This window comes from Palaemon carinicauda, chromosome 19, assembly GCF_036898095.1.
Source record: "Palaemon carinicauda isolate YSFRI2023 chromosome 19, ASM3689809v2, whole genome shotgun sequence".
NCBI classification, from domain to species: domain Eukaryota; kingdom Metazoa; phylum Arthropoda; class Malacostraca; order Decapoda; family Palaemonidae; genus Palaemon; species Palaemon carinicauda.
Window position 1 is genome coordinate 27,216,672 of NC_090743.1, and position 20,034 is coordinate 27,236,705.

Below are 20,034 nucleotides of genomic sequence, written 5' to 3' on the forward strand. Positions count from 1 at the left end.
CCAAAAATTACCTCATAAAAAGGATGGCAGCAATTGGCCTGAAAGCAACTGATTAGTAATTTTCTTATTTTTTTTGTTTCCTATCCTCATTATCAACTGTGTCATGTATTGAGAAGGGTTTCAAGAGGCCTGGTGTGAACCTCTGACCACTAACCTTTATTCCTGTTAGGAATAATAAAAAATTTTGTCATTTCCTTGTAATCAATGCCACAAAAAATGGCCAAGAGGGGAGGACATTTTATTTGAAAAGGGTTTCCCCACTAGTGCCCTGTCTGCACAAATAACCGGCCAGCTCTCCTATCCCATCCCCTAATCTCTCTCTTTTTGGGCTCGAGCCATGTTGTCCTGATGTAAGTTCCTCATTGGCAGCTTCTACTTGGGATATTTCTGCGAGTGATATACCAGAGAAATTTTACCTTAAAGGTATCAACAGAGTTCTGATATCTGGAGCGAATATCCCTCAGGATATCGTGTATAAATCGGGGACATGATAATACCAAGCAATGGCTATCCTTCCCTGAATAGAGTTAACCTTGTTTTGAAAATTAAGGGTAGAGGGAAGGACATAGGCAAGTGAGCCGTTACAACTCCTAACCTCAATTTGCTACAGCTAACACGTACGTTTCCTGTTGATCCATTCCCTTTCGCAGCACTATCTTTGCCATTAGCTTGAAGAGTTTTTGCTAGTTTTCTTAGCTTTTTGGGTGTTTTTTTTTATCTTGGATGCTTCAACTTCTTTCTCATCGACTAAGTTGAGTATCCACCCTTTCGTGTGTTGGAGAAATTCGCGTTTCCACCTAGTTTCTTTTATTTGTTGCATGTTTTTTGGTTCCGACCCGGCAGGCTTTCGGCGCCATTTATCATGTCGTCAAACTCTCAGAAATTATTATTAATTATTTAGTCATTTACTTTAGGAATATGTTATTTCTGGGTCGACCTGTGACGCCCGGTGAAAAGGGTCCTTCTTCACACTTTTCTGATATAAATACTTCCAAATATACCAGAGAAAGTTAAAAGCATGGAATGCAGAGGTTACTACCCTTGCGCGAGCACCCTGAGGGTGTCGTGTATAAAGCAGGGGCGTGTGAAAACCACTATTCACAGGCTGTCTTCCATTTAGCTAATTCCTTCGTCAAAAGGGATGGGCCGCTACAGAGGCATTAGCTACGTTACCTGAACCACACCACCGACGCCCGACGCGAGCGCCATCTGAACAACATCCTTCTTTTGGACTTCGTAAGCCTTGTTTTGCTTCGTGTTGTGCTCTGTCTTTGTTCGTTTGTTTTGAGCTGTTTATCACCATGACTGAAGCTCTCCTATCCTCTGGACCAATGTTAAGTACCATAGATTGTTTTGACAGCTAATTTAGTACCGGGCTATTGTTACTTTTTTCAATTTTAGTGTTTTTTAGTGCGACCGGCCTTGCGCCTCCCGCGGTGATAGCGGCCATTATTGTTTACGTTCATACGTTTCAATTTACTTTTGTATGCCCGTTTGGTACTATTGTCATTTATCTTATTGTAGATTCTTGGCCTTGTGCCGTTTATTTTGAACCATGTTTTGTAAGTCTTTTGGTACTTTTTAACGCTTACGAGTCCGTATCTTAGGCGAACGAAGGATAGCGTTCGGGGCTTTACTGTATTATAGTTTAGTTACTACCACTTGGTGTTGTTTTGTTTTCGCCATTATTCACTGTTCAGTTCCCGTTTTTTGCTATCCTTCGTTCCTTTTTATTGTTTTATTGTTTATAGTTTTCACGGAATGAGGTGTGTGTTTATTTTGAGGTTCGTTATTTATTCTTGGAGTAACCATGAGTGCGAGAGGCTGGAGTTCCCGTTTTCTGTTCATACAGTCACGTTTTCTCCCTCTCTCCCCATCTCTCCCCCATGGGTTTGTTGACACTGTGCGAGAGGCTGGAGTTCCCGTTTTCTGTTCATACAGTCACGTGTTCTCCCTCTCTCTATCTCTACCCACGTGGGAAATCATCTTATTGGAAATAATTTTGATTAGTTTACTTTATTATTGTGTATTATGGTTACTTATTTGTTTATATTAAAGGCTAGTGTTTAGGATAAGTCCTGTTCGTGTGAGAGTCTATATTTTAGGTTAGTTGGCCTGCCTTAGAGCCGCCTTTAGTTCCCCCTCAACTAGTTCCACCCTCTCCCCGCTACGGCCTGGGAGTTGGGTCTGAACCTCTATCCAACTCCGCCATGAGTTTTTATTATATGAGCTGGGAACTCATAACTTCCCTTTTATCTAGTGCACCCCTATGGCAGGGATTCGTCCCCTCGTTGGTCCCTTGCACCTTGACTCCTGCTACGGCATCCCCACACGACTTACCCCGCCCTCCGGGGGTCACCTAAGTATCCTTTCGAAGATCCTTTCACTAGTTATATTTTAATTTTATTATTTATAGGACCTTCCCCCAGATCTCCGGCACGATCCGGAGATCTTTCAATCACTACGCCTAAATTAACCTGTAATTACTTGGGAGCTCCGGCTCCCGTATATTTGCATTACTCCAACGCACTACGGAATTTTAGCATTCTCACTATGTGGTTATTACGGCGGGGCTCCGGCTCCCCTTTTTTTGGACGAACCCTTTTTAATACACACCTCATATTCTCCCAGCTCTTTATAATCCCATTGTTATGTTAAGAGTCTTAGGGAGCATCTAGACTTATTTAACTTTTTTATTACAGAAAGTCCGCTGTGCTGCCAAGGGTTGCTCCGCCTCCTTTTCAGACCCGGTAGGCCACGATGTCTGCCGGTCCCACGCACACTGTGCGATCTCCTTCGTCCGTGAGCCGGGCCAGTCCCCCTACATGGTTTGGTTCCCGGAGACGTGCACCTTGTGCTACGATCTCTCGTCGATTTTGCTTAATGACGACGTAAGATTTCTCAATTTTACTACTTATTATATGCTTATAATATTTAATCTTTTATTACGGAGGTTCTTATTTTTGGTTACACTATAGATATATTGATATTGTTTTAGTTTTGGGAAATATTCATATTCTTTCCTTCAATACTCTTAAGTATCCTCACCATTTCCAAGCTGACGAGGATGCCCTCCGGACTGCTAAGACCAGCCTCTGGTCTTGGGTTTCGGGGTTCGGTCGAAACGCCCCCACCGGCTGCCCCTACCTCCTCGAAGGAGACATGGCCTCCCCTCTCTTTCCAGGCTCCTCTTCCGCCGCAGTACCTGCTGATGTCGCCGCTCCCATGATCGAAGCTATCAGGGCGACTATACCCCTGGAGGAAGAGAACCAGCTCTCGGGGGAAGTCTCCTCCCTGGATATCAATACGGAACCCATGGACGAGCAGGTTAGTGGTGTTGAGTTGGCGGATTCCTTCCTTTCTCCTTCTCTCTCTCCTGGCTCTTCTTTCCACGGCTTTGATAAGCCGCAGACTTCTCCTTGGGATCCCTCCCTCTCTGTCCGACCCAAGGTGAAGCCCCTACGCAAACAAAAACCTAAGCCTAGCTCTTCAGCTTCGCCGATCTCTGTGTCTCCGGTCCCTGGACCTTCCACCACTGCTGACATCCCTGTGATGGCCCAGTCTACTCCGCCTCTTAAAAGTCAGAAAAGCAAGTCCGCTAAGGCCAAGGCTTCGGCTGCGAGTAGTTCTTCGGAGCCCCCGTTGACACTTACTTTGATCCAGGAGTTGGTGATGACACAGATGAACAGCAGTCAGGTGTCATAACGGAGCTGAAGGATATGGTGGCTAACCTCCTCCGTTCCGGGACTCAGCTAGCCCCTCCGTTAGGCCCAGACACCTCTAAGCTGCCACCATTTGATAAAAACAACCCATGGCGGTTCGCTAGACATGCTCCGTACCTAGATGGTACGCTAACTCTAGAGGGCTTAGGGACCCGCCCTCTAGACGATCTGGAGTTTTACCCTCCCGGCCTTCAGTTCCCCTTCAACGGTTTCGTCCGCCTGAAGGAACATGCCCTCATTAGGATGGACAAGGTCCCCAAAGAAACGGTTATTTTTCCTAAAGAGCAGGCCCAAGCTGTCTGAGCCAGGACTCTCGCTGAATGGGGTTGCGTCAACTCTAAGTTGACCCCCCATAAAGGAGCATATACAATATTTATGACTCCTCCGTCCATCCCCTGTCCACTTGCGGATAAGGTGGCGGAATTAACCATCCAATCAGCCAAGGAAGGCTCACCTATGCCTGTCCTTATGGAGACTGACCCCACCTCTATGCTTGTTCCAGGCCCCTCCGACCTCTGGAACGATGCCTCTGCTACCTTCACGGTGGGGAAGCTAGATCCGGACTGCGCCTCCACTCTTTTCTCTGAGAAGCTTCCCAAGTTGCCGGATCACCTTCTAAAGTCTGAATTCGACGCAAGAAACAGACTGGCCAGATCTCTTCACTCCATCATTTCGGCAGAGATGTTGGCCTCCCTGTATAATGATGAACTCCTCTTCCGCGTTTTTGCGAAGAATTTGCTCCAGACGTTCCAAGTCGACCTGCATGACTTCTGGACAGCTCGGATGAACTGCAGGAAGCATGTTCTTGCCGAAGCATCAATTCGGCACGAGCCAAATAGGCTCATAGCCTCCTCCTGCTGGGGTAAGACTCTCTTTCCTCAGGAGGAAGTTGATAAAGTCCTCCAGGATGCAGCGAGGGCAAATCAAAACTTGCAGGTTAGATGGGGCTTTTCAAACAAAAGAAAGTTCGAAAGTGTAAAACAACATTTCTTTAAGAAGAAACAAAGATCCTTTACCCCATACAAATCAAACCGTGGCCAATTTCATCACTCCCAAGGCCCTCACTCATCGACTCCCTCTACCTCTAAGTCGGCCTCTCCACAGGCAACCCCTCCACAACAGATTGTGTTCCTCCCGGCACCCCAAGGTACCCAACCAACTCCCATGGCATCTTGGATGACCTCCCCTGCCTTCAACCCATCCTACGAGACCTCGGGTTCATTTCGAGGATACTCTAGAGGAGGCAACAAGGGTAGAGGTCAGTTCCGCCAACGAGGCGGACCTCGAACCAGGGGTCCAAGGGGAGGCCGTGGATCTAAATTCACCTCCATGCAATGAAGTGAATCAGGTAGGGGGGAGACTATATCTTTTCCGGAACCAATGGACCTTCAGTCCCTGGGCTCACAGCATAGTCTCCAAAGGCCTAGGCTGGAAGTGGTCACAGGGGGGTCCACCTCCGGCGGTGACCTTCTTCCAGAAACCCACTCCCATCTTGGAAGAATACACCACGGAATTACTCAAGAAGAAAGCGATAAAGAGGGTACGATCACTGAAATTCCAAGGACGCCTGTTCACAGTCCCAGAGAAAGATTCATCGGCGTTGAGAGTAGTCCTGGACTTGTCGAAACTGAATTCTTACATTCTTTGCGACAAGTTCCGTATGCTGACTGTCTCTCAGGTACGGACCTTACTTCCCCGTGGGGCCGTCACCACCTCTATAGATCTTACCGACGCCTATTGTCACGTCCCAGTAGCACGAAACTTTTCTCCTTACCTCGGCTTCCGCCTGGGCAAGAAAGCCTTCACGTTCAAAGTCATGCCCTTCGGCCTCAGCATAGCTCCCAGGATATTTACAAAACTGGGGGAAACAGTGCTAGAACAACTCAGGAGCCAGGGGATCAGGGTAATTGCCCATCTGGATGATTGGCTTATTTGGGCCCAGTCGGTCCCGGAATGCAACAAAGCTACAACCAAAGTGGTTCAGTTTCTCACCAAACTGGGATTCCAAGTCAATTTACAAAAGTCTCGTCTTCAACCAGCAAGTCGGTTCGAATGGTTAGGCATCCAATGGGACCTCGCAAGTCACAAGCTGTCTCTTCCTCCCAAAAAAGTCGAAGAGATAGCATCCAAGACAAGGAACTTCCTCAAGCACAAACAGGTGTCACGGAGAGCCTTAAAAAGAATCCTCGGCTTACTCCAATTTGCGTCAGCGACGGACCTCTTATTGAAAGCCAAACTCAAAGACATCAATCGAGTTTGGAGAAAGAGAGCTACGACAACATTACGAGACAAGATTTCAAAAATCCCCTCAATCCTAAAAAAGAGACTCAGGCCATGGTCAAAACCAGAGAACCTTTCCAAATCGGTTCCTCTGCAATTTCCTCCTCCACAAGTGACGATTCACACAGACGCTTCTCTCAGCGGTTGGGGGGGCTACTACAAACAACAGATGTTTCAGGGCTCCTGGTCCCCCGCCATGAGACACTTTCTCATCAACGTACTAGAAGCCATGGCGGTCTTCCTGACCTTGAAGCGACTGTCCCCTCCACGGTCCACTCATGTCAGGATAGTCTCAGACAGCACAGCAGTAGTACACTGCATAAACAGAGGCGGATAAAAATCTCCTAACCTGAATCAAGTCCTGGTCACAATTTTTACCTTGGCCTTAAAAAAGAACTGGTTCCTGTCAGCCACTCACCTAGCAGGAGTCCAGAATGTGATAGCGGACTCACTATCCAGGACAAAACCACTGGAGTCAGAATGGTCTCTAGACACGAATTCTTTCCGGTGTATATCCAGGCTGGTTCCCGGTCTCCAGGTGGATGTCTTTGCGACACAACTAAACCACAAACTTCCCTGTTATGTGGCCCCGAACCTGGACCCTCAGGCATATGCTATGGACGCATTAACCCTGGACTGGAACCATTGGAAGAAGATTTACCTATTCCCTTCGGTGAATCTTCTCATGAAAGTCTTACACAAACCGTGCTCCTTCCACGGCGCAGTGGCTTTAGTAGCACCAAACTGGCCAAAAGGCAGTTGGTTTCCTCTCCTACTTGAGTTGAAACTCCGTCCCTTCCGGATCCCATTCCCCAAGCTGACCCAAGTAGTCCAAACTCAGACTGTGTCAGATTCCTCAAGGATAGCCCAAACCCTAACTTTGTGGATTTCATGAAGTTTGCAGCCCACAGGGACGCGAACATTGACCCGGAAAATTTCCTCTTCATAGAATCAGACAAGAGGGACTCTACATTTAGACAATACGATTCAGCCGTTAAGAAACTAGCAGATTTCCTAAAGCATTCAGAAGATTCTCGGATGACCTCTAATCTGGCCATCTCATTCTTTAGGTCCCTATTTGACAAGGGCCTAGCAGCTAGTACTATAACAACGATTAAGTCAGCTCTGAAGAAGATCTTCCTCGTGGGTTTCAATATTGACCTAGCGGATTCCTACTTTTCCTCTATCCCGAAAGCCTGCGCTAGGCTCAGACCTTCGGTTCGTCCACAAAAGGTATCATTGTCTCTGAACGGCGTACTAAAACTCGCTTCAGACACTGATAACGAATCCTGCTCCTACATCTCCCTGCTTAGGAAGACCTTATTTTTAACGGCCTTGGCTTCAGGTGCTAGAATCTCAGAATTAGCAGCTCTCTCACGTAATCCTGAAAATATAGTTGTTCCGTAACCGAAATACAAACCACGCTATTTACAGAGGGGGTTTACCTTTTAGCGCAGCTGAAATGGCGAGCCATTAGAATTTAACGAGGGTGTATTACCCCCACGCTAGTTAGGGGGGGGGGGGTAGGGGAGTGGTAGCTAGCTACCCCTCCCCCCCCTCACACACAGATGAATGCTCACTTTCACTTTTGGCTCGGACTGTGACAGACGTTTCTGTCTTGGTCCTCTCTTGGCAGCCATTGTTTGTTTTGTCTTTACTTTTCATTTACTCAATATATATGTAAACATGTTTTCATGTTTGTATATATATTTGAGTATAGAAATCAGTAAGTTTCCTTTTCAGAGTTGTGTGTGTAGTGTACGATATCTACGTGGAGTCCTCGGCAGTTAGGCCACCACGGCGTATTTTATGGGTGGCGATCGAGTTTGACTTATGTCTTTCTCTCTCTCTCTCTCTCTTGAGGTCGTTCACCCTTTTACTACGTGTTACTACGCCCTTGTAGCTTCCTTTCCGTGTGGGGGCTTGCTACGCCGTACGTTTGTCTCAATTAGTTTATGAATCTAATTGTATTTGTTTTTTTTTTTCAGCTTGTAGAACGATTCCTTTCGGGGTTTTCGTTCTTTCTTTAGTGTTCATTCATTTTTAAATTAATAATTACATAGTTACATAATTATAATTGTTATAATACTGTTTTGGTTACAGCTCTCCTTCCGTGAGTGTAAGTGGTTGTGAGGGCACGTGCCTGTTGTGTAATTCTTGTTTCCTTTCCCTCGGGATTCCTCTTCGGAGCCTTCCCGGGGGAATGAATGTGTACTAATGTTTTTTGTTTTATTTTTTTACAGTTACAGATCTAGTTCGTTTCTGTAATATGGCAACGGTGTGAGCTGTCTTGTTGAGGCCTGGGGATTCGGCTGTTGCTGCCTCCCCCCTTGTATTTTCGTCAGGGGAGTGTCTCCTTCTACTGGAAGTACTCCTGTGATGACGGACAGCTCTCCAGTTCATTTTAGAACTCTCAGGAGGCTTGCCTCCTTGGGCGGGTAACTTTCCTTCCGAGGGAAGTTTTTCCTGTCCAGGCTTGAGTTTTTCCCCTTTTGGGGGGTTCTTCTCTTGCCTTTTTTTCGTGCGACTATGCTCTTGGTGCTGAGCGATCACACCTGCAGTTTCACTCAAGGGGCTGGGCAACTGCAGGAGCTCCTCTTCAGAGGATTGCTCCTTTTAGGTCACTGGCTGACCAGTCTCTTCTACGAAGTGTTTCTCTTTCGTTCGCGAGAGAGTACACTCATAGAGACTCCTCTTCGGAGGATTCTTCTGTTGCTGTTGCTGTTGGCCTCCCTCGCCGTAAGGCCCACCGTCCGCCTCGTCGTAAGGGCCTCTCATCTCCCTATAAGGGTGCTAAGAGGCGCCTTTTTGAATCTCCGTTTGCAGCCTACAACTCCTTTTTCTTGATCTTCCGCCTTGGTGCAGATGGACAGCAGTCTGATCTCGTCTTCCGACGGGTAACGGTCTTCCCGACGGACAACGGTCTAACGAACGGACAACGGTCTTCCGACGGACATCAGTCTCCCGGCGGACAGTCAACGGTCTTCCGACAGACATCAGTCTCCCGACGGACAACGATCCCTTCGGGGCAAAGGGTTGCCTCCCACGGGGGTTCTTCCCTTGTGTGTCAGGGTTCCCCTGCGCGCCCTTCTGCTGTGTTCTCTCCTGCTCCTGCTCAGTGTTAGCGCACAGGCGCTCTCCTGCTCATCAGCGCTCTCCTGTTCGTCAGCGCTCTCATGATGATCATCCCTGCTGTTCCTGTTGGTTCCTGTTACGCGCCCTGTGCGCCCACGTTCGCCCTCGCGATCTAGAACTTCGGTTCAGGTCGGTGTCAAGGACTCTTCTTCTATGCGCAGGCTTCCACGCGTTGCCTTCTGCTCGTCAGCGATCATCAGCTCGCCAGCGATCATCAGCTCGCCAGCGATCACCTGTCTCTTGGCGATCTCCGGATCGCCCGCGTGTGTTACAGCCGGCACGCCAACGTTCTCCAACACTTCTGAAGGAACATGGTTCGCCAGCTACTAGCTCACCTGCGCATGCTGCTCGCCATCGCGCGATCGCCTACCTGCGGATGCTGCTCGCCATCGCGCGATCGCCCACCTGCGGATGCTGCTCGCCATCGCGCGACCGCCCACCTGCGGATGCTGCTCGCCATCGCGCGACCGCCCACCTGCGGATGCTGCTCGCCATCGCGCAACCGCCCACCTGCGCATGCTGATCACCATCGCGCGATCGCCCACCTGCGCATGCTGCTCGCGATCGCTCACCTTCGCATGCTGCTCGCCATCGCTCACCTGCGCATGCTGCTCGCCATCGCTCACCTGCGCATGCTGCTCGCCATCGCTCACCTGTGCATGCTGCTCGCCATCGCGTCGGCATGCCACAACGCACCATCGCCAACCTGCGTGTTAGCCCTCACCAGCTCACCACCGATCGCCTGTTGATCCATATCGCCAGCGGTCTTCCTCGCCCACGCGGCAGGGCGTTTCCTCGCCATCGCGCTAACGCTTGTGTTCGCCGCCTCGGACTCGCGCTCATTCACCTGCCCACCCTCGCGACTGCTCGCCTGCGCGCCCGCGCGCCCGCGCGCCTGCGCGCCCGCGCGCCCGCGCGACCGTTCGCCTGCGCGCCCCCGCGATCGTTCGCCTGCACCCCCGCGCGACCGTTCGCCTGCGCGCCCGCGCGACCGTTCACCTGCGCGACCGTTCGCCTGCGCGACCGCTTGCCTGTGCGCCCGCGCGATCATTCGCCTGCGCGCCCACACGCCCACGTGCCTGCACGTCTACGCTCATGCGCGTCCGCGCCCATGCTCTCCAATGTTCGCCCGCGCGCGAACCAACGGTTTTCCATCGCGCGGACGGACGGTGTTCCGTCGCGCGAACCGACAGTGCTCCGTCGCGAGAACCGACGGTGCTCCGTCGCGAGAACCGACGGTGTTCCGTCGCGTGAACCGACGGTGTTCCGTCGCACACCGTCGCGCGAACCGACGGTGTTCCGTCGCTCGAACCTACAGTGTTTCTTCGCACAAACGTCGGCTTATTTCTTGCAGTATCCATTGCTCGTCTATGGGTTATCGCTCGCCGACCACCAGCTCTCGCCCTTCCTACCACGCTCGCCCTCCTTCTGCGCTCCTTCGCTCACCTCCGTTTGCGTTCCTGCGTTACCGTGCACGGGCGCTTCCACGTTCGCCCACGCGCAAATCTTTGAATTACCATAGCGCGAGCTCCAGGGCGATTGCGACCACGATTCCCATTGGGGTTTTCGCAGCATGGCCAGCCTGGCGAGTTCTTCTGGAGCGTATTTCCAGAACACGGCCTCACCCCGTAAACGCAGAGCATGGCACTTGCAAGAATAGGAGAAACTTCAGGGAGATCTGAGCAACACTCCTCTTTCCAGAACCTGGGTTAGCCCTTCCCCGTCATTCCCTGGAAGGATTTTTGGCGGGGGGGCTTTCCGTTCGAGATTTCTCCATCGGACAAGGGGTGACTGCTTACCCCTTCCTCTGGGGGCTTACCAGGTCCTTTCCCTCCTCGGTTACGGCCCGAGGTTTGGTTCAAGGAAGCTACAGGAAGATCATGGGTACTTTCCTCCTCTCGAGCTCAGGCACCTTGGCCTTTCGTCGTTAAGTATCTAACTTGCGGACAAGCTCGATGTTGTACCATCTGGACGCGCTGACTGAGGGCTTCCTTCGGGTGTCTCATCTGTGGAGGTCGACGACCTCAGACACCCTTCCATCCTTGAGAAGAGTTTGTTTGTGCCCAAGGACAGAGACTTAGACAGCGGCTGGGCGGAGGAAATCGACTTCCGTTTTCACTCCTCCAAGGCGCTTTCTTCCAGAGTCTGCAGGGCTCCAGCGCCCTTTTCTTTCAACCACGTCGGCCTAAGTTATCGGCTACGACAACTGGGACAAGGTGTCCAATTGCAGTTTCCTCCTGTCAGGAACAGATGGCACGGGAGGCTCCTCCGGGGGGGCATAGTCCTAAAAGGAGTGGCAGAGTTCACGAACTCTAGGATTGCAGGTTTTTCGCTGGGAGGATGCTTAAGGTTACTCATCCGAATGACAGCTTCCCGATGCCCATTCCCGCACAATCTCTGTGATCAGCCAAGGATATCGCGCCTGCCGTCTCTGTCAGCGAATTCAGTGTCTCTGAACCTCTATGCCATAGCGTCAGCAAGAGTTGCCCGGTTGGGCAGAATGATCCATACCTTAGGCGAAGGTCTTCCATAGGATCATCGACGGCTTCACCCCCGGCCTCTTCAGTCGATCCTTTCTTGTAAGGAAGGATCTGAGAGGGGAGTTCCGTAGTCGACCTCTCAGCCCTGATCAAGTTTGTCGAACAAACTTCGGCCAGCATAGAACAGCAGAATCGATCAGACTGGTAACGAGGCGACAGGACTCCTTAAACCCTGGATCGGAAGGACGGGTACTTTCAGTTTCCATTCCATCCATCTTCCAGGGAGCTCGTCGAATTCGGCCTAGACTGCAAGTATTCCTGCTTATGATGCAGTGTGGCTATCCCGCCGTGGCATAGCAGGTTTTTTTTTTTTTTCTTTTTTTTTTTCCCCAGAGAACTCTCCCTGCCTTCCTCATGGCCGCTCAGGTGCAGGCTTCCGCCTCCTCTGCTGTTTGGAGGGCTGGTCAACTCCGGTAGGCTCGGGTTCGACCTTCTTCAGCGCCGGGACAAGCTTCCGGATGCTTACCATGAGTGTGGGTTCATGGTATTTTGCTTGGAGCCTTCTCTTCTTCTGCCTCAACATCTGGAGTATCTGGCCATGATATTGAGTCAACGGCCTTACCACGTTGGAAACCCTGCTTCTCGTCCGTCCAGCGAGGTTAAGCAACGCCGGTTCTGGTCGGTACTTGGATGGGTGACCACCTGGGGACGCCAGATTCTGTTACCACATCCTCCAAGCCTTCCTTTCAGTTGACTGTGGCAAGACTGAGGAGAGTCGCAGTACCTGTTCTCAGTCAAGCAGAGCTTTCAGCCCTACCTTGGAACGTTTCCTAGTTCTCCTTTCCTCATTGACCCGTCTATAGTCCGAACGGTCGCCAAAGGATAAGTTCCATGTGGGGCGGTCCAAGTTCCGGTGGCTTCAGGCAACGTTTAACCGGACTTCCTGGCCCCTATGGGACCAGCGGAACTATTAGACCTGCAATGGGTGTTGACCTATGGAGCCTCTTGATGGTAGTGGATATTCTCGTCCTTTCCCCACATTCTTGATGCTGTTCTCGGACTCGTCAAAGGAAAGGGGGGGGGCATGTTCCGGTCCAGGCCTATGGTCAAGACCTGAAGGATACCTCTCCATCATTCAGGCAGGCTTAGGGACCTTAGTCTGGCCCCTCTACAGATCTTACAGCTCCTGCCGAGTCGCCCCGTGCGCGTCGACTTCATGATTCTGGCGTATTCTAACCAGCAGGGGACGCATTTTCACACCTTCACATCTTGCAGTAGAGATACCGGGATGATTGAGATTCTCTCAATACCACCATCGGCTCTCTCATTCCAGGCAGGGGAATGTTCTCTCTGACTATCCGAGCAGAGCCTCGTAGAGAGAGTGTACCTGGGGGTCTTTGACCTTGGGTAACCAGCAAGTCCTGGTCTGGGGGACCTGATCGCGACAGCTTGGAACCTCAAGCTTCCGCTGTTCTTCCCCCCAGTCCCAGACCCCGAGACTCTGGCAAGATGCATTCTGGTGATGGTGGGACAACTTCGACGCCTGCGTCTTCCCTCCTTTTTGTCTGTGGACAATGGGTCTCAACAAGACCAGGTTGTCTGTCAACCTTTCAATGGGAGAGCTCCACTGGGACTATGCGCAGAACGGTTTCTGGACCCTCTGCTTCCCCTGACGGAACTCCCAGGAGAGCTTCTCCCACGGCGCAGACTACTCAAACAACCACACTGCGACATCTCTCCCGAACCAGGGCGTCGCTTTGGCTTCATGCCTGGAGACACTACGCCTCCTCCTCAAGAAGAGACAACCCGCTACAGTCGCGGTACGGAGGTCGCGTCATCTGCGATAGTCATCCGCAGGGGTCTTCCAGGCAAAGTGAAGAGTCTAAGGTGGTTGGTGCCGTGGGAGATATACCTCTTCCCTTGAGGCCTCTTCTCCAGCAATAACGGTCTTATTGCCTTTCGGCGGGAGGAAACTCCTTTCCGCTCTCGGCAATGAAGCTTGTCGCTCAGCCTTTCCCTGACCTTCAGGCTTAAAGGAATAACTTTTTCCTGCCCGCTGGATCTTTCCTCGCTCATGCGAAGCTACAATCGTCCCTGCCCTAGTCGGAGGAAGACCTCCAACTTGGAGCATGGCTCGGACTTTTAGTCCTTTAAGAGATCTTCTCAAGACCCTTTACGACAGGCCTCGGATTGTATTCCGCCTTGGGTCTCCTGCTCACTCTGGCCACGGCCAGTGTGTAAGCAATCTTCTTGGTCTCGTACGACTCCCCCTTTCTAAGGAAGAGGGGAAGGCAACATTCAGGTTCGCTCCTGAGTTGTTGGCTAGACTCAGAATCTGGGGGTCCCGGCCCTTCGGTCCAATTCCTTCAAGATTTCGAGTCTCCATTCTGTATCTGATGTCCCAAGACCTTCTCTTTCTTGCCAGTAAAGGAATCGAGAGGTTAGCTTTGGGAACAGCTGCAGATTGTCCTCAGTTGCAGCCGATTTGGGAGCACAAGGAGGACACGGGGGAGAGTCACCAGTATACCTCTTCAGCCCGGACTCAAGGACATTCATCTCGACCTGTCTCCAGACCCTCCCCCGTCACGTCGCCCTACAGCACGATGTTGGATACATCGCAACGTCCCTCGCCTTCGAGTAATACTACTCTGTGACGCAGGTGCTACAAGCTGGAGTCTGGAAGCGTCTAATGACCTTCGCAGCCCGCTTCCTGCAGGGCGTGACCCACAGGAGTCTCGATACGTTTTCTATCGCTCTGTGGTGGCTACACAACAGCTGGTCTAATCTCAGGCTCCTTTTTGGACAGGTAGCAGAAGGTTGAGGGCATTGTTATCAGGTTTTAGTCTGCATGAACGAAAGAAGTATGTCTGGCCCTTATTTCTTTCTTCATCATCCCCTCTACGGGGAGGCACCATCCTGGTCTCTGCATAGCTGACCTCGAACCTCTGCAGGTAAACCATGCTTCCTAGTGTTCCGAGTATTGAGTCAATACTGTCGCGTCCCCCATACCCTGACGAGGTGGTATTGGGAACGTCCTAACCCAGAGTTCCTTCTGGAACTCCAGGTCAACTGCCTAGGACGGGTCACACTTCTTCCTTCACACACAAGCTTATGTAGGCCACACGGTTCCTTGCGGAGCAAGGAGCTTGTGAGGTGCAGGGACTCCTTTTCTCGAGTGCGACTCACTCGGATTCTGAGTCCCCGGGTAAAGCCAAAGCCAGTATGGCTGGGGACTTTCCACCCTACCTAATGGTTAAGTCACCCATTGTAAATAGCGTGATTTGTATTTCGGTTACGGAACAAATGACAAATTCAAAGATAATTTGTATTTTTCCTAACCATATAAACCTTAGCTATTTACACATATTTGCCCGCCAGCCCTGTCCCCCAAGACAAGTCCTACCTTTAAGTGAAAGTGAGCATTCATCTGTGTGTGAGGGGAGGGAGGGGTAGCTAGCTACCACTCCCCTACCCCCCCGCTAACTAGCACGGGGGTAATACACCCTCGTTAAATTCTAATGGCTCGCCATTTCAGCTGCGCTAAAAGGTAAACCCATTGTAAATAGCTAAGGTTTGTATGGTTAGGAAAAATACAAATTATCTTCGAATTTTTCATATTTCCTCCCGTCAGGTGAAGTCCTACTTTCCCCAGACAGAGCCTTCCTAGCTAAAAACGAGGACCCACAAAACAGGTGGTCCCCTTGGAAGATTATCCCTCTTCCCCAAAATACTTCTCTGTGTCCAGTCACTACACTCCGGGCCTTTTTAGCTAGAACTGCCACCCGCTCGTCTGGCCCCTTGTTTGTCAGAGAACAAGGAGGCACTATTTCCATTCAGGGAATCAGACAGCAAATCCTTTACTTTATTAAGCAAGCTAACCCGGAATCATTTCCTCATGCTCATGATATCCGGTCAGTGGCAACCTCCATCAATTACTTTCAAAATATGGATTTTGATGACCTTAAGAAGTATACAGGTTGGAAATCCCCTATGGTATTCAAACGCCACTATTTAAAGAACTTACAGGCCATTAAATTCTCCACGGTTGCAGCTAGGAGTCTCATCTCCCCTCAATAATCTCTCTGTTCTTCCTTTTCATCCATCTCTCTCCTTCTCCCTCCTACCTGCCACTCTCACCAAACGTCGCCGCTCTCCTGGGTGGTTCGTTTAGCCCTAGATTACATTGCCATTATTACGTTACCTTGGTTACTTACCTTTTAATTGTGTATAGCCTTACCTTTAAGTTTATATCGTGTTACCATTTCTATTTTAGCCATGTAAAGTTTTGGTTTTTTGTGATGCTGGGACCTAGGGGTACTCCCCTTGCATCGCTCTTAATGTATACTATATTATTACTTTATTCCAGTATGGCACCTTTTGTAATCTTGTATATATTTTACATTCCTTAATATAATAACTTTTGGTACATGTTGTTTACTTACTCCCTTTTATTTAGGGCTTGGAAGGCATTCTCTGGTACATTTTCACCGGGCTTCACAGGTCGACCCAGAAAAGGGATTTTGACAAAGCAAAAATCTATTTCTGGGGAGATACCTGTGACGCCCGGTGAAACCCTTCCCTTGTTTTTACCCCTCCCTCTCCTTTCCAAGCCATCGTGTTCAATACAGAAGGATGTTGTTCAGATGGCGCTCGCGTCGGGCGTCGGTGGTGTGGTTCAGGTAACGTAGCTAGTTCCTCTGTAGCGGCCCATCCCTTTTGACGAAGGAATTAGCTAAATGGAAGACAGCCTGTGAATAGTGGTTTTCACACGCCCCTGCTTTATACACGACACCCTCAGGGTGCTCGCGCGAGGGTAGTAACCTCTGCATTCCATGCTTTTAACTTTCTCTGGTATATTTGGAAGTATTTATATCAGAAAAGTGTGAAGAAGGACCCTTTTCACCGGGCGTCACAGGTATCTCCCCAGAAATAGATTTTTCCTTTGTCAAAATCCCTTTTTATCATTCTGAAGTGTGGTATGTATATGGTATCCCCTCCCCTCCTTCCTTGGCATTTCTTTTTTGTTTTTTATTGGCATTGGCTTAGGCTAGCCTACCCTAGCTGGCAGCCATACCTAGTAAATGTTCACTAGTGCACCACTCCCTTCTTTCACCAAACATTACGGGTTGGGTGAGGCCGTCTACTCGTCACGGCGGGGAACTGCGGTCTTGAAGGTCCTTTTGGGAGTTGAATAGTGTTCTCAATTACCCTAGAGTGACTGCTTTTCACTTTCCACTTAGCCTATATGTTTGGTGAGGCAGCACAGGTCTCGGGATCCTGTTCCCTGTGTCTACTTATGTTTACCTATTAGAAAACCTTACCCCAGTTCTGATGCCTTGTGTCGCCGTAATCATCATTAGGTTTCTCTCTTAGTCTTTGGTAGGCTATGCCTGGTTGTGAGGACTTGTCCTCTGTTCCCTATCACGGCAACCCCTCTGAGACACTATTGTTGTTCCATGTTGCTGTTGGTCCTTCCTGCCATGCTGCCTCACCATTTTTTGAGTCTCCCATCACCACCCTTCCATCCCCTTTCCTTGTGCCTGTTAGTGTGCCTACTTGTAGGTTATCTTTCCTGGCCTAGGTAGATGAGATTTTCTCCTCCCACTTAGAGTCCACTCTTGGGTGTTTTTTTGCCCCTTCCTCTTCCTAGTTAGGCCACAACCTGACTGTACCAGAACTATGTTCCTCCTGTTTAGTCATCTCACCCTAGCTTTTGAGCTTTCCCTCACCTGCTAGGAGGCTAGACTTGCCTACATAGTTCTCTCATGGCCAAACCCTATCTAGGCCAGAATTATGTTCCTCTAGTCTAGTCATCTCACCCTAGCTTTTGAGATTTCCCTCACCTGCTAGTAGGCTAGGCTTGCCTATATAGTTCTGCCATGGCCTAACCCTATCTAGGTACAGAGTTGGTACCCCTTGGGTCACTCCTCTGCCACCTGGGAGTGCTTGATCTATGTCTGCAGCCTCTCTTCCTGTGATATATCCTACTGACTCCCTTGCCTGGTTAACCTACCAGACAGAAGTGGTGCATTCTGTCAGTGCTCCCCGTCTTGTCAGCTTGAGATATCCCTCTAGCTATGGAGTCTTGACTCCCTTGGCAGGTTAGCTTTTTTGGGCTCAAGCCATGGCGTCCTGATGGAAGGATCCTTTTTGGTAGCTTCCTTGGGTAATCACTACTAGGATTTTCCCAGAGAATTAAACCACAGGTTATCACAGAATTCTAACTTCTGGAGCGAGTATCCTAAGGGTTTCCCCTTAAGACATCGTGTATCAACAGGGGACACGCATGTATTAACGTGCCACATAGCTATCTACACCCCATATAGAGTTAACGCTTCAATATGGCGGACAGAGAGCGGCTGGGAGCTGAGCCGCAGCCAATCTAGATGTGGCGATATCGGTACTCGCGATGTAAACAGACGGATGCCATTGCTTTTGATGACGTCACGTCCGTCCTCATTTCCTTTTGCTAGTAGCTCGCTCGATTGGACGTATTTTTCCCTTTGTGCGACTTTATCTGCTTGCATCCTCGCCATGTCTCAACCTTCAGCTTCACCTTCTTCTGGAAAGTTGAGTACAAAGGTTTAAGTATTGTTTAAATAAGCTCTGACCGTAAAGTAAATCTTACTTTTCGAGATATTTGCATAATTGTGGCAGAGCTTTGCCAGACCGGTCAGCGCCATTTTATGACGCTGCTGTTGCTTGCATGCCTTATTTAGTTAGCCGCAACAGCCTTACCGGTATATAAATTACTAATCAGCGCTATTAGTTATTTAGTCTTCATAGCTAGGAACTTTTATCGTGTTTTTGACGCATTAGTTAGGGTCTTCGCTGACCCCATACCAGTAGGCTTTGATTAGCCCCTAGGCCAGTGAGCCTATACCAGTGTTAATGCATGATATTTCAGTGATCCTAGTGTTAGTTATGAAGATTTTGGCATTATTTTACAATACCATTGACAGTGATGCAAGTGTTTTTCGCCTTCAGGGACCATATAGGGGGTAGGTTATCTTGAGTGCCTTGCTAACCTAACCTTATGATAGGACCCCTATATGCTCTCTTCATCCCTAGCCCTAGGGCTTCCCTCTGGTAATCTTGTACCCTATTACATGTGATAGGACAAGACTCCTCAGAGTACTGTATCGCCTCCCCACCTAAGGGAATGACCCCTCCCTTAGTGTTGCGGGCCTTAAAGGTAGGATCACCTCCTTTAAGCTGAATCGGTCCTTGACCTTTTCCTTGCGATACGTCTTCTCCCTTCCTTGATTAGGGTCTAACAACCCTAATCCAGGTTAGGTTGGGAGGGCTGGTTTATGTACCTTGCTGAAATATACGCGTGCACCGTTTTTCAGTTGGTCCACCTACTATAGGTTAGGGTGAGCATCTCCCTTCCTAGGTGGCCGCTCTGGTGCATAACCCATCCTTTCTTATAAGAAGACCCTTTTCCCCCCCCAACCTATCTCTTGCCTAGCCTAACCTACCAGTAGGTTAGGCTTCATATGTCCCCTGTCCTACACTCCACCCTAGGCTGGAGTGCTGGACCCCGTGGTGCTCCCAGTGTTGTCCACTCTGATACATAGACCCTCCATAGTGCTATGGAGTCAGTTATCATTTGGTCGACATGAAGAGTCTCCACCCCTTCTTTGGGTACACCCTGTCCTCTCTTGGACTGCCTTAGCCCCCGGCCTTTGCGGCCCCTGCTTAGGATGATAGATTCACCTCTATCATGGTGGTACCTTTTCCAGAGGTGTCTTGACTAGGCTAATACAGCCTTGCCATCCCACCTCCATCTTTGGTGCTTGTCCCTTGCCGCCTCTACCCCGGCATTACCGCCGCTTCGGGTGACTTCCTTATCCTTGCCGCCTTCCCCCGAGTGCCGGGGGATCGCCGCCGGCCGCTGGCTTACCGCCGTGGCCTCTCCATTCCCTCATAGCCTCGGCACACTGCCGACCCCTCCCGGAGTGCCGGCACTAGCAGCCGGCCCCCGGCCCCGGCTATGCTCCTTTATCCTTACCCCTGTCACCCTCCGACTGCCTCCGGCTGCCGGAACCGCCGCTCCTTGCCGGCGGCCGCCGCTACCGGCTGCCGCCACCCTGGCTTCTTTTGACCATAGAATGATCATTCTTGAATGCCAGAAACTCTGCTCGAGCGGCTTCCGGCGTGCCGGGGGTATGCCGGACCCGTCCGGAGGCGGCAAGATGCCTTGCACCCCTTCTCTCAGCTATCTTTACTAGCGATAGCTCCTAAAAACCGCACCTAGACGGCTTGTTAACGCAGACAAACTGGTACGGAATCGTACACTTTGTTCAGTTTTCACTCTGTCTTCTTGCGTGTTTCATCTTTCCAGCACGCTACGTGTAATTGGCACGTCTGGTTGCCGGAACCTTACTAGGATCTCATGATCCCCAGACTTTCTT